The sequence below is a fragment of the Chamaea fasciata genome, unplaced genomic scaffold, assembly GCF_029207755.1.
Source record: "Chamaea fasciata isolate MVZ Bird 193981 ecotype frontalis unplaced genomic scaffold, bChaFas1.0.hap1 SCAF_2, whole genome shotgun sequence".
NCBI lineage: Eukaryota > Metazoa > Chordata > Aves > Passeriformes > Sylviidae > Chamaea > Chamaea fasciata.
This window is the reverse complement of record NW_027094087.1, coordinates 5,785,152-5,798,103: the sequence shown is the minus strand read 5'-3', so window position 1 is coordinate 5,798,103 and position 12,952 is coordinate 5,785,152. Positions and strand designations below refer to the sequence as shown.

The following is a 12,952-nucleotide window of genomic DNA, read 5'->3' as shown; positions in this document are numbered from 1 at the left end:
ACAAGAATGTTAACAAATTTGCCAGATGAAATGACACAAAACACGATCGTGAGAAGCTACTCAGCCGTCCAGCAGTTTGCCAAATTACACGTTATTATATTTTTTTCAGTAATCCTGCACTCTAAAAAGTCTTAGTAAATTTGTTTCCGTGAAATCTGCAGTTGTCATGGGGTTTTTTCATAACTAAATTACTTAAGAGTTTAATATGCTTGTTGAGACTTTTGTCCCCTCCAGTACACCATCATGTTGTTATTTCTACTGATTTTTTTTTTTTTTTTTTTTTTTTTTTTTTTTTTTTTTTTTTTTTTTTGTGCTGATAACAGTAGAATCAGCTACATCTTGTCGTATCTACAACTTTTAAAGGTACTAGTTTGCAGTGATGTTTAGTTGAGGTCCAATAATATAATGCTCTCTTAGCTTCTGTTAAGTTGAGCAAGGCCAAGTTCTGTTAAGTTATTTTTGAAAACTTCATGTTTGCTAAGTTTCAGTATCATTAGTTTTGGCAATGTTTTATTCCAGTTTTGTATAGATCACAGTTGTATTTAGTATTAATAATGATTAACTCTGAGTTTTCTTGAGTGTACCTTCTGTTTTACTGAGGTAATGAGCTACATTTTATTAATAGAAAGTCCTTTTAGGGCAGAGTTCTGTTGAATTAATTTTGTCAAGCTTTATTGCTGTCAAAATGCGTTTATACCAGGTTTGAGTGTTATTCAATCTGAGCTATTAAAGCTTTTACCAGTAAGTTGTTCAGTGTTTTCTTTTGTTTCCTTTTACTGCTATAGTTACATGAATGTTTGGAATATATTATCTCAGCTTTTTCAGATAGTTACAACTGATCTATTTTTAGGAGAAAAGGTTACAGACCTCACCCCTGGTAAGCCACAGCTGTGTTACGAGCATGATAAAAGAGTGGGTTGGCTAATCAGGGGAGGATCCTGAGGAAAAAGGAAGCATTGAAGGAAAGATTTGGGAAGACTGGAGGACTGCCCAAATGGGAGAGAGAGACACTGACTGCTGTGAGGACTCTGCTGTGGGCTCAGCCTGGGGCTGCCTCTGGGCCCTGCAGGGAGAGTTTGCAGCCACAGCTGAGCTGGGTGAAATCCTGCAGTGAGGGGCTGCAGGGAAATACCTGCAGTCATGTTCTGGCAGGAAATAACCAGCAGTGAGAGCCTGCAAAAGGAACCCTGTGGTGGGAGTTTGCTGCAGGCCAAAGTCAATGAGTAGTTCAGATCAGGATGGCTGAATTATAAAGAATAAACCAGGACCTTTGCACATTATTGGACAAGAGTCTGTGGCTTGAGCCACTTCTGTCTAAAAGGTGAGAAAATATTAATTCCATAGTGTGAATTTACTGATATGATAAGAGGCATAATTTAAAAGTTGATATTATTGTCTTATATATTATTCCTATTGTCTGTACTGTCCTGTACCAGCCAATACATGAGGCCTGTGAAAACTGTATAAAACAAGTGATGTGAGTAAAGAATTGGCTTTTCCTGCATGAGGAAAATGGAGTCTCAGGTAACTTATTGCAATACTGCTCAGCTCCATTTTCAACCCTAACACTCGGAGCAAGGAACACTAAAAATATTTATTTACTGTTCTCTGCAAATTGCACCTGACATGCATTGAACTCACAATGTAATAAAGGAAAACACATGGGAGGTAAAGAATCAACTAATTCTTTTCAGCCTCTGTTATTCCCTTTCTATTTTGTCGCCAGAGTTTTAACACATAAAGGGTGCTGATTTGGCAAATCTATCAGAGGGTGCTAGCAAGGGAAATAACTAATGTGCCTTTTGATGGCAAAGAGAAACAGATGCTGAAGTTGGCTGGATGCATTGTTGCCACTGCTTTTTCTGGTGTAGCTTGATCATCTTTCCTCAAAGACAAAACAAGCCCCAAAAAGGGAAAAAAATTAAAAGAACAGTGGAGATTAAAAAAAGGCAGCTGCTGTTTCTGAGGCTGTCTCTCACGTGCTCTCAAGGAGTGGCAAGTTCCCAGCACCAGGTCTTACCTTTTGCGATTAGATGTGACAAACCCTCACAAATCAGACTTTAAAACTCTGCTGGAGCGGCTTTTGTGATCACAGGCTCTCTGACATGCTACAAAACAATCCCAGCTAGCAAGGCCCAACACTTGGAAAAAAGTAAAAGGAGAGGGAGGAAAGGGAAGCAATAGACAATACACTGGGAAATGGTGGGGGAATAGGGGGGATGGAAAGCAAGATTGGGACATCAGGTCTCCTAGTTTGGCACTGACTGGAATTTTGCTGAAGCCAGCGGAGAGGTTGGTGGCACATGGGTTCATTTTGGCTCCCCAGAGAAGTGAGGACATCCTGGTTCAAGAGAAGGATGTTGTCCCCAGTTGTGCTGTATTTTTGGTGTGAGATCTCACTGTCCTCTGGCAGTCTCCAGAAGCTCCCTGGGCACGAGGATGGAATGATGGATCAAACACCTCCAGCTTTCATCGCCCTGGTTACTATTTAACTGAATTCTCAGCACTCCAATATTACTCCATTAATTTTATCCACATACCAGCTATTTACACACCTTAATATCACCACAGTTGGCCAGCCTGTTTTGACTGGAATAATTCACATTTGGGGCCCATGGACTGAACTGAAGCATTTTTTTGTTTTAGAAGACTTAAAGCAGTAGGCCTTAAGGGAGTGCAGCCTGAGGCCATAGGATACAACTGCAACTGCACATCATTTTTATCCAAACCACAAAACTGCACTTGCTATCAGGCAAAGCTATTTCCTCCTGTGGAACTGGAAGGAAACAGGTGGGAGTTGCAATGTTTCATAGCTTTGTTTAAATGAGGCTTCTTCTAAGTTACCTGGGGACTCTGAGCAAAGCAGAGTTTGCACAAACAAGTACAGAAATGGTTTCTCCTCCACAGTGTTATTACAGTACAGAAGTAGACACACAGTCAGGAAGCACAAGAAAAAACCATTCTAAATTGGCCCAAGTCAATGAGGCATTTGATAGATTTCTGACTTCCACTTCAGTGCTTTATCTGTCCCACACTGATAGGAAATGAGTATTGAGGGCAATCTTACTGCTCTTTGAAATAACAGAGATTTGCTTTTCTAGTAGTTAAATCAATGCAGAATCTATTTTCTGAACAGCAGTAGATGTTTCACCTGGCTTACTTGGCTGATAGATTTGATCAGATACATCCATTGTCCTGGGGAAAGATATGGAACACATCTCAGCGTGGTGAGGGAAATTACTGCACTTACAAAAAAAAATTTAAAAAAAAAAAAGCATGTAGCAAGGAAAGAGTAAAAATCAATGGCTTGACTTTGCTATAATTCCTTTGTCACTGCACTGCAAGGTCGGGAGGAACATTGTGAAAGTCAACATGTAAAAATGATTATCAAATGAGACCAAGTCTGAGATGAAGGAAATAACTGAGTGAAAACTCTTTCCAGTGAAGCAGCTGTTAGTTGCATTTATCAGTCCAGTGAATGTAAGGGAAAATTCAATGAACTCCTGACCAATGACTCTTGGAAAAATTTCTTTCTTCCATTCTCATTCACTCTGCCTGTTCCAGGTGCCTGAGCTGAAATTGCACATTTGGTGCAAGCTCTGAGTCTTTAATATGGGCACTGTTTTTTGGACCTGCATAATTTTTTGCACCACTTCTTCTCTGCAGGATCTGTGATATGAGAAATGCAATTCAGCACTAAGACATATGCCACCTGTCTCTTAAAATCAGTGCCTCATACCTGCCCTGAGAACAGAGGGAGTGCTGCAGGAGCTGAGGCCAGGGAGTCTCCGGGCTGGTGCTGAAGGAAATAACTCAATCTCTTACCTGTCTGTATTCAGATGGAGGCAGCACAGAGGAGACACACAGCTAATTTAACAAGTGTGGAGACACAGTGAGGTTTTGTGGCAAGCCCCATTCCACAGATGCCATTATCTTTTTCTTAAAAAGAAAAACATTTCCCCTCAGCAAAATTCCTCTATTGTTTCTGGTGTGCTGTTGCCTTACTAAAGTTTTCTTTTTTTTTTTGTTTCCTTATTTATCTTTAATCTTTGTGGCATAAGGACTTTATAATCTTATAATCAGCACAGAGGTGAAGCCATTCAAACCCAGAACAAGAGAATCTGAAACCCTGTCTCCAGTGACTGCCACAAGGCTTCTCTCAAGACAAGACTCAGCTACCACCACCTGGGGACCCTGAATTCCACCAGGATGTTCCCTGTGCAAGGGACGGACCCAGACATGGCAGCTCTCCTGGCCAGGTAACAACAGCAGGCACACACAGGCAAGCTCGTCATAGCTGCAGACACCAGGGGGGGAAGACACTTCCCGAAAGAATTGCAGATGTGATTTCTCAGGACACCCTTCTTTCCCACCTCCCACCTCCTTTGGAGCAGTGTGGCACAGCCACACTGTGTGAGGGAAGAATTTGACAGGGAAAAGCATCTCAGACCAGAAAGACCTCTTCATCTGTGCTTATCTTACGTAGCTGTTTCTAATTTTAAAGGCTGTCATAGCAGAACATCAAATTTCCTGTTGTTTTCTGAGCAGTCAGAGAGGAAAAAAAATGAATGACAAATTCAAATATAGAACTGTTCCTAAAAGCTGTAAGAGGAAGGACATCAGCCTCTAAATTGCCTGAAAACCTACACCGGTTACATGAAAGGGATCGGAATATTATGCAAACCTGAATTGTCTTAAGAACTGCAAAATTGATTCTAAAGGAGATACTGTCAAAGGGAACACTTCGTTAAAGGTAAGTCTTTCTTTTGAAAGGCAACAGGTTGGTGAATACAAAACTAATGCAGCTTTTAAGGAGCACCCTGAAACTCTTACCCTGCTGAGCTTTGTACAAGAGATCCATGCAATAGGGAGTGCTTGATGCTAGCTAAAGTATTCAAAGGACAGTTCTAAAATTTCGATTTACACATGATTTCATTAGCTGCTCACTAAGCAAGGTATACAGTCGATTCTAAAAGTCTATTTGTATTAGAACTACAAAAGAAAACCTCTTAATCCTTCTTTTGGTTAGGCCAATGTGTATCTTTTCCATACTCTGCATCTTTGCAGCAGTAAGTGGCAAAGGTAATTAAGTAGTAGTTAAGAATCTGCTGAGTGTTGCAAGTCCTTAATGTGCTTTAAGGAAATTCTGGCATTACAGATGCATGGCATTCCTATTACTTGATAATTGCATTTTAAAGTTTGGCATTTTAATTATGCTAATATGTATGGGGTTATGTTTTAAATTTAGCACCTTATTTTATGTTCCATGTGCTATAAGTTCTTGCCCCTAGATTAGTAAAATTTCATGGAAATCTGAACTGTAACATCCCATCACTTTATCCTCATAATCTAATTAAATGCTGACATTGCTTAAACGAGTTAAATCGAGTATGTAGGTTTTGTGTGTGTTTTGCCATCTCAAAGCAAATTTAAATTAGGACCCTTTATGAGAGTTCCATACTCCTTCTGGCATGTTGCATTATCACATCATAATAGATGCAATTTAGAAGATTATATCACTCCCTAATTCATTCTCCCAGTTGTTTAGGAGACAAATTTGGGCCCATCAATTTGAGTTTAATGTTTTGTTGCCCGTCTCAGCTGTGTGAGTAACCAAGTAACTCTCAGTGAATCACTTTTAAAATCTGAACACAGGCAACTGCAGGATGCTATGGTGGGGCCTGTGTTTCCAAAATGGACAGATGACCCAAAATCCAATTTAATTCCTGAAACACCTGTCCTGAGAACAAGTAACCAAGACCCCTTTTCAGCACAGAGGTGCTTCACATTTTCTAGAAAATCACAGTACTCTCAGTTTTCTTAAGTCTGGCAGCCAAAATGATCAGCTGTTTCAAAAGCTTAGGCTAAAAAATAACTAAAAGGGAAATTCTTAGAACTGGTTATCCTCCTTAGAATGGCTTATATGCTCACAAACACTACCTCAAGGCTGTGCTCTGTTTGTTATCTACATTTAAAATCTGTCTATAACCTACAGCTGAAAAATAAATTGGGACAATCAGTTGTGTCCTGTCTGTTTTAATTCTGCAGTTGTATCAAAACAGATGGATGAATGAAGATGATTTGGCAACAAGAGTATGGCACCACTTCAGTGGATCAAGAGCTTTCAAAGGTGAGAGGAAGGGCAAGAGAAGGGGAAGTTACCCTTTATTAATGTAAGAAAAGCAATAAACCATAATTCTGTGGTAGCTTTAATCATACTAAAAAAACATTATTTATCCCTCTGGGTAGGAAGGAGTTGAAAGAAAGTAAATGAAAGCAGGGAAAAGTGGCTAGAAAGGGAGGAAAATGGAAAGCACAAAAACACTCTGAATAGCAAAACCACCACCCATCTAAGTGATTGATGAATTCAGATATGATACAAAGAAAAAATACAGTAAAGCCATACTGAGTGAAAGTAGATTTTGAATTTTCAGGTTCCTTTTTAACAAACCGATCTCCAGCTCTGAAGACCACTTAGCATATGGAAGACTGTACCTCATTTGAAGCAATTGTTTGTCTACAAGAGGGTTGTTTTTAACCAAACTAAGCCAAATCAACTGCTGGCATCAAATTAATTTAATGCCTGCATTCAACTATCATCCCTCAATTTCTTTTCATTCTTACTGACCTGTGCCATGTTACTGGAATGAAAACAACTAAGAGGAAAAAAATGAAATTTTAAATGAAAATAAAATTTATCTCAAAATTTTCACATTTTTGCAAATTTACCTTTGCATTTAGAGCATATTTCCTATTCTTCACACTAACAAAAATCTTCAGTGTCTCCAAACATGACTCTCTTAGTAGCTTCCTCCTACCACTTAGCATTTAATTGCAGTGGGGAGAATGCAGAAGTAGGAATGATTGTGCATCTTCATCACAAGGGTTTTTCACCAAAAAACCTTAAGGAGGATACTGAGAACAGGAACCATAAAGCTAAATTACTTTTCCTTGCCACAATGAAAAAAATGGAACTAAAGTTAAGATGCTTCTGTAGGGACAGAGCTGGTTTTTGTCTTCCACCTGACATCCCAGAAAAACGGGGAATGTTCTTCCTAGCACAGAACTGAGCCACTTCCCTTCTGCCTACTCTCAATTGTGAGATACCAGCATTCTATTTCCTGAAAGAACTCACTCCTTGCTCTCAGTGCAACAAATCCGTCTAGACAGTCAAAAATACTTGCACAAAATGGATTCCAAAGTAATTAATCCTAGTAATAATGTTCTACCTGTTAGCCTTTTCCCATTAGCAGCAGCCAGCCCAAACCTAGACCAACCTAGAATGAACAAACATCGTTCATGCGTGCTAGGCAGGGACAAAGTGGAACAAATCAAAATGCCCAAGTCACACTTAATGTTAACATTTCCTGGCTTCTGAGTACTTGATGAACATCTTTAACCAGAATGTGATGGTGAACACTGCAAATGGTGTGCTAGAAATACCTGCTTCCTAAATTCCTGGGAGAATGCAGCCTGGACCCCACTGGTTGCCATTTGTGGAGCAGGTTTAAGCTCCCAAGCACTTTTTGGGTCACTTTATCCCTGTGGATACAGAGATCAATGGCAAGAGGTGCAGTGCTTGTCACAGGGCACTGTTCGGGCTGGAAAAACTCTCTCTACCTTCCTTCTCTTATGTGGCCACACCAGGACCCCTTGTTCTGTGGCTGCCTGTGACTGAGCTGAAATTGCATTTTATTTCAGCCTCTCTAAGTAGTGAAATTGTCTGGTGTTCTCTGTCTGTACCAACACTCATTCAGTCTTGCCTAATGCAGCTATTAAATTAAAAGATCCTACTGGTTCTAATTGGTGTTCCTGAGTCAAAGTGTTTATCCATCCCACTTTAGGTAAAACTCCATAAAGGTCTATTTATAAATGTTGCCAACGTGGTTAATGCTTTTGACCTTTGCTGGGGAGCAATTCTAATAATTGTGCAACGCAGCAGCAACATTTTTTGTTACTCTTCTGGATGTTCCTGTTCGGGAACAGTCTGATGGCCTCTATTTCCCTCTCTCTTTCTCTCTCTCTGTTTTTTAAAGTCTGCCAAATAAAAGGATTTATTTGCCCAGAGTGCAGACCAGCTGAGTTTAGCAGAAGTTCATGAGCAGTAATCCACAGAACAGTTCACATACCAGCTTCTGAGAACCCACCCCGTCAAAACACACAGCCCTTGTGACGGGTATTTTTATCAATTAGAGCCAAAATGGACACAAGGGGAGGACAAGCACGTGTCCACAGGGTAAAGTATCTGCAGTTACATCTTTCTCATATGAGGGATGCAGTTACCCCCCTGGATTCTGACTTAGGGCATCTGAGGGGAATTTAGAAAGGCCAAATTAAAATGCTTAAATGAGGCAATTGTTTAAGTTGTAAACTGAGAGTGGGTCTGCATTAGGCAAATGACAACACAAATTTTGAAAAAAAATTATTAAATTATTTCATTTTTTTTTTAAACAACCCTTGTATTTATTTTCATTCACTGCTTTGGAAGCACCCTACAGCTCTACCTTAGCTAGGTTTTATTAATGCGTGATGGACAGACTGGTGCATACATGGTTTCAGAGGGATAGGAAGCAGTAGTGGCACATCCTAATCAGCGCAGTGCTGGAGCTTTTGGGTGTGTCTGGGTGGAGAAAGCCTTGGACAGCAGAGGGGAAGAGTTTGGCTGGGTAAAGTCATAGAGTTTAAATCCCTCTCATGTAGGTGGGTGCAAGGGAGATGTGCTACAAAATAGATGGGCATGAGTGGATGGAGGGATTCCTCCTCATCATCAGTACGGCACAGAGCATTTGCTTTCACTGTCCTCTAAGTAACAAGAAAACTGAGTTCCTGCTTTCCTGAATTTTTGGTTCAAGATCTTTTTCTGTTTTAGCTGTACTGAAGTTAGATTTAAACTTTTGGTTTGAATTGCAGATGAGAGGACTGGTGATGAAAGAAATGTTGGCAATCATCCTTTTTTGAGCTGCTGGAGTGAAGCAGGGGTATGCCTTTCTAATTGTTTGAGTTTGCAGTAAAAAACCCCAGGATTCCCAGCATGCTTTCAGGTCTGGGAAAAGGCCAGAGTCAGGAGTTCCATGCCAACCCCATGTCATCACTTACTGGCAATCTGCCACAGCAGAAACTGCACAGTTGAGAACTGTTTGGTTACTCCAGCAGTTCATATTTTCCTGCTGGAAGGAGGCTCATCTCCTCTACTGAACATTTAGAAAAGTGTAACAGCTCTAACCCTGGTGTTTTTCTAAGTGGGAGAACAGTGAAAAAATAAAAATTATTCTTTCTATATAATATCCTTCCTAGATTGCCCCTGGGATCCTGGAGATAAGAACAAGAGAATACCACTGTATGTACCCGTTGTAGACAAGTGAACCGAAGTGTGACTAAAGTAAGGACACATTCCCAGGGAAGCACTGGAGATGCCACTTTTGCCAGGCAATTTAAATGCTCAAGGAGTAGGATACCACAAGAATTTTCATGCTTTGTGGAGAGATGCAGCTATTTTACCTCCTGCCTAGGGAATACTGTCTCATGAGCACTCTTTGCTGCTGGCTGTGTGTTTCAGTCCAGACTAGGAGTGTCACAGCACACACAGACACACACACAGAGTGGCCTTCAGGTGACTGTCCCAAAGGATGAGGACAAGGTGTGCCTCTGGTGCTCTCCAGTGGGCTCTCTGCACACAGCCCAAGACACAGAGTGTCTGATGCCTTGGTGCCAGCCCAGAGGGACATCTGTGTGACTGCTGACTCCTCTCCACCAGCAGTTTTGCTCTACAAACCCACTCCTCCAGGGCTACCATTTACTGAGAGACCCTAAAACACAGCTGCACAGCACCTACAGGGTTTTCTCTGTCAAAAGCAAGCCTTCAGAAGGGGTGGAGGTCACACCTCTTACACTCCTGAGCTGTGTGTGATCCCCAGCCCTAGAGAAGGGCTTAGCCACAAACATTCCTCTCCTGAAGTGTATGTGTTAGCCAAGTGGTGAAGACATTTCCCTGAGGAGAGACTCTGCTCACAGCCTGGAGGTGACTTGTGATGCACCCCACAGCAGGAGCTACTGACCTCCTTGGCTTTAGGAACAAACCCCAGGATTCCCCAGCACTGGCATGCACAGACCACCTGCCTGAGATGCTGTTGAGGTAACAGAGCCTGGGACTCCACTGAAAATAAATCCATGAGCAGAAAAACCACACCTGAGCCATGTTTTCTGCAGTCACAGAAGGCTCAGTTGGACTTCCCTGCCTGACCCGCTCCTGCTGTCTGCAGCTGTCCCCCAGTTTTCCTTCGGGGCACTGACCTCCCCTTGGGCACTGTGCAGGCACTTTGAGCACCTGCATGAAGTTGTTTCCAATTCCACACCTGGAATTTTAGCTCCCTAAAATTTAAGTGCAGCAATGCTCAGCAGAACTACTCTGAAAACTCGCTGGTGAATCTGGGCCAACACCACAGGTCCAGCGACAGAACCAAAACTAGGATTGAACTCAATCAGTCAAAATATGCAAAGCAAATGCCTAAATTATATTCTCATATACAAAAATCACAGACCAAGGTGAGCGCAGCAAAAACACACTGCCTTCCTTTCATTTGCCCAGAACAACCAGAAAGAAAAGGCCTTTTTAAAATGTCGGACTAGAATTTGGTTGTTGTTGTTGTTTATCTCCGCCACGATGACAGCCTTTAATTCAGTGTGAATTGGAGTCAGTAAGAGGCTGTGTGTGGCAGGAAAGGAGCCCAGATTGGGATCATTATTCCTGACACAGTACTTGCAATACATGGCCTCCAAGGACACTCCTACCTGATGTCTGAACCTTCCTCAGCTGGGAATTTGCAGCCCAGGAATTTTGTTACACGTTCATCTGTGAGGTTACAGACAACAGAGTGACTTAGTCCACATGCCCTAGTAATGGAGCTAAGAGAATCATGGAAAAAGGAGTAATTGACAGCATTTCTTCACACCCCTAGCCAGACAACATCTGTTCAAATTAGATTTTGTGAATTTGATGCTGTCTGAACAGCAGGTCTGGTCCATAAGCCACCAATAACTCTTCTTCCTTTCCTCTCCCTTTTCTAATGAAATAATCAGCTCTAAAACAGATTGACTGGAAAGAGATATGTGCAAATGGATTTTTTTATGCCAAACAGAGCTGTACTAACACCAGCAAAATCAACATGGGTATAAGGGATTGCTCATTAAGAGGTAGAATCTCCATATTCTGCTCTTCTAAGAACTGAATTATTTTAAAGACAAACATATTTCTTATTCATCTTTTCTCCCTGGTGACAGGTTGCTTGGACGCCTTATTTAATAGTTTCACAGACACTCCCTGCAAAGAAGAGTGAGAAAATTTATCTCATCTGAAAATGGATTTTCTTTGAGTGGGAAAATCCATGGATCCGGCTCACTTGGCATGAGGATTATAATTCTGAGACCAGCTTAAAATGTCACATCCATCCAAACAGGTTGGCGTTGGGGGCTTTTGGCCAGAATGTTTACAAATAGAAATGGGAAAAGTATCCCACAGATTAAGCTTCCCTGAACTGTAATTTCTTGCTCTTTCTTTCTCACTGAAGAAAGAAAAATTAAAGCAAGACAAATCTCTTCATTTAATTTTACTACTAAAATTCACAAAAATGCAACTTTTGGTGTCCCTTGCAGAAGACTTCCTGCAGACAAAGCAGAAAAATCTTATGCATGAGTATTTGAATCAGAAATTCTGGAACGTTTACCTAAGCACTGTAAAATACCCTGTATTCACAGCCATACCAGAGTAAAAGAACAAATATAGCAATTATGCCAGATCAAAGGTCCATCTGCTCAGCCGGCAGTTTCTGAAAGCAACAAGTAGGAGATATCTACAGATAATGCACAGAGTGACACTTCCCCTGGATTGTCTTTGGACAACGGCGCAATTGAAATCATTCATTATCTCCATCAGAGGCTGCTAACAAGATTAAATTAAGCTGTGACCTGGCCAGTTGCATCCCACAAGCAGAAGAATAAGAGCCAAAATTATCATTTCTCACCCTGATTTATTTGGTTGCATCTAAAATTATTTCAACAGATGAGATTATCTATAGATTATCTATTATCTATAGAATTTTTTTTTCTTAACTAGTAATTACACTTCCAACAAAGTAAATTATTTCTTTCATGGTCAACTACAAGTTGGAAAACTTCTGCGACATCTGTAATCTTAGATCAACTTCTGAGGACAGGGACAGTTTCTTTTAACAGGAATTATTTTCCCTTCTAGGCGAGTCCAGAACAGCAAAACAATACCACAAAGGTTATGTTATGCCTCCTTTTGCTGCAGAACAGCAGGCTGTTGATGCTTTGCTTCATATAAATGGCTCATTATATTAATAAAGAAGTCACATATTGTCTGTCTCTCCAATCACTCTGCATTGAGGCTTTTTCTCCCTTCATGCAGTGTAGTGGCTCTGGAAGCTATTGGTTGGAAGGAAGTTTCAGAAATTTACACATGATTTCATAAATATGGCATCTTTGTCATGCTAGGATTGAAAATACTCCCCCACAGCTACTGATGAGGGTTCTCAGCTTTTTTTAATACCATTCTGTTTTTCATTTTTTATGCTAAGCAAGGAATGTCATATAACAATAAAAATTAAGCTGCTTACAGGAAATGTGCACTAATCCAAGATAGCTCAGTCAAGATAGCTAATGAAAACTGGGATTCATCAAATTCTGCTGATAAAAGAGACTAACTGCATCCAGAACACATTCATGCAACATTCTGGCAACAAATCACTGTGCAGTCTCTCTTTTGATTAGAAAATCTGTCTCTCCCTCACTGATTCCATGAGCCATAAACATTAATAAAAAGAAGCTGCATTCTGCATGTGCTGATTCAGAAGTTCACTGAACAGGAGGGACACTTCCAAGGTCCTTTTTGTTGGCAATCAAGGCTTCTGTGCTAAAACCCATTCAAGAGGGGGAA

At 40.8% G+C, this 12,952-nt stretch overlaps 1 long non-coding RNA gene across 1 annotated transcript; it reads left to right on the top strand.

The window, feature by feature from the left end:
- The first annotated feature begins 4,667 nt into the window (after positions 1-4,667).
- Positions 4,668-11,521, top strand: LOC136285797 (uncharacterized). The gene is made up of 3 exons (XR_010719532.1): positions 4,668-4,753; positions 6,049-6,130; positions 11,278-11,521. It is a non-coding gene; the product is annotated as an uncharacterized lncRNA (long non-coding RNA).
- Positions 11,522-12,952: the final 1,431 nt, after the last annotated feature.